The sequence below is a fragment of the Salmo salar genome, chromosome 26, assembly GCF_965601325.2.
Source record: "Salmo salar chromosome 26, fSalSal1, whole genome shotgun sequence".
Lineage (NCBI taxonomy): Eukaryota > Metazoa > Chordata > Actinopteri > Salmoniformes > Salmonidae > Salmo > Salmo salar.
Genome location: NC_138316.1, coordinates 33447756 through 33450000, shown reverse-complemented (window position 1 = coordinate 33450000; position 2245 = coordinate 33447756). Strand labels below are relative to the sequence as shown.

General features: G+C 44.5%; 1 long non-coding RNA gene across 2 annotated transcripts in view; it reads left to right on the top strand.

Annotated features, from left to right (window-relative positions):
- LOC145864250 (uncharacterized) overlaps positions 1–1405 on the top strand; it is a 5930-nt gene extending 4525 nt beyond the window's left edge. For both annotated transcript variants that reach the window (XR_014382846.1, XR_014382845.1), the window contains exon 3: positions 1–1405. This exon is cut by the window's left edge. This is a non-coding gene — a long non-coding RNA (uncharacterized LOC145864250).
- Positions 1406–2245: the final 840 nt, after the last annotated feature.

Genomic DNA, 2245 nt, shown 5'->3' with positions numbered 1-2245 from the left:
GAGGTGACTGGAGGGGACAGAAGGCTTCACTGTGTTTTTCAGGGTGTTAGAGGTGACTGGAGGGGACAGAAGGCTTCACTGTGTTTCTCAGGGTGTTAGAGGTGACTGGAGGGGGCAGAAGGCTTCACTGTGTTTCTCAGGGTGTTAGAGGTGACTGGAGGGGACAGAAGGCTTCACTGTGTTTCTCAGGGTGTTAGAGGTGACTGGAGGGGACAGAAGGCTTCACTGTGTTTCTCAGGGTGTTAGAGGTGACTGGAGGGGACAGAAGGCTTCACTGTGTTTCTCAGGGTGTTAGAGGTGACTGGAGGGGACAGAAGGCTTCACTGTGTTTCTCAGGGTGTTAGAGGTGACTGGAGGGGACAGAAGGCTTCACTGTGTTTCTCAGGGTGTTAGAGGTGACTGGAGGGGACAGAAGGCTTCACTGTGTTTCTCAGGGTGTTAGAGGTGACTGGAGGGGGCAGAAGGCTTCACTGTGTTTCTCAGGGTGTTAGAGGTGACTGGAGGGGACAGAAGGCTTCACTGTGTTTCTCAAGGTGTTAGAGGTGACTGGAGGGGACAGAAGGCTTCACTGTGTTTCTCAAGGTGTTAGAGGTGACTGGAGGGGACAGAAGGCTTCACTGTGTTTCTCAAGGTGTTAGAGGTGACTGGAGGGGACAGAAGGCTTCACTGTGTTTCTCAGGGTGTTAGAGGTGACTGGAGGGGACAGAAGGCTTCACTGTGTTTCGCAGGGTGTTAGAGGTGACTGGAGGGGACAGAAGGCTTCACTGTGTTTCTCAGGGTGTTAGAGGTGACTGGAGGGGGCAGAAGGCTTCACTGTGTTTCTCAGGGTGTTAGAGGTGACTGGAGGGGGCAGAAGGTGTGGTCAGGTGTTAGAGAGAGGAGGTGGTAGATTATTTCAGAACCAGCACAGTGTGACAAAAACAGAACACTCTACACTCCTTTATACTCGGGTTCTTAAAGTCCTACTCCAGTTTCTGATTAGGCTCATTTATCACCTGATTTACTTAACAAAAGGCACATCTCAATAGGTGGTCCAGGTATCCTCATGATATGGCACAAGTGGGGGTTGGCCTTTCCTCTTCTGCTCTCTAATGCTCCTCGATTGTTCCTCAAGCAAGGGAGGAGGCCGGTGACATCACAACTTCCCATCAGGCCAACTCCTTGAAGTTTGCAGTTGTGTTTAAAAAAAACTATTTTGCTCAAAACATATTTTTTACCCTTTATTTTTTGTACTTTACTGTATTTATATCATTTTTCAACAGTAAAAGTTCCAAAATTGCTTTAAGAAGAAAAGAAAGACATTTCAGTGTGGAATTCAAACTTTGCAAAACATTGTATGCTATCACATGTAGACAGACTGTAAATGGCCTGAGCAGGGGTGAGTTGGATTAACTGGTATTTTGTGTTTTAGGTCTGGGCATTGTGGTCATTGCTCTGAGCTGTGTGGTGACCACTGTCACAGGTCTCTCCATGTCTGCTATCTGCACCAATGGAGTGGTACGAGGAGGTGAGTCAACCAAATCAAATCAAATGTTATTTGTCACATGCGTCGAATACAACAGGTGTAGACCTTACAGTGAAATGCTTACTTACAAGTCCTTAACCTCCCTGGGCAAGGTGGGACGCTAGTCAACAGCCAGTGGAATCGCGTGGCGCGAAATACAAATACCTCATAAATGCTATAACTTCAATTTCTCAAACATATGACTATTTTACACCATTTTAAAGACAAGATTCTCGTTAATCTAACCACACTGTCCGATTTCAAAAAGGCTTTACAGCGAAAGCAAAACATTAGATTATGTCAGGAGAGTACCCTGCCAAAAATAATCACACAGCCATTTTCAAAGCAAGCATATATGTCACAAAAACCAAAACCACAGCTAAATGCAGCACTAACCTTTGATGATCTTCGTCAGATGACACTCCTAGGACATTATGTTATACAATACATGCATGTTTTGTTCAATCAAGTTCATATTTATATCAAAAACCAGCTTTTTACATTAGCATGTGATGTTCAGAACTAGCATACCCACTGAAAACTTCCGGTGAATTTACTTAATTACTCACGATTAACGTTCACAAAATACATAACAATTATTTTAAGAATTATAGATACAGAACTCCTTTATGCAATCGCGGTGTCAGATTTTAAAATAGCTTTTCGGCGAAAGCACATTTTGCAATATTCTGAGTAGATAGCCCGGCCATCACGGCTAGCTAATTTGACACCCACCAAGTT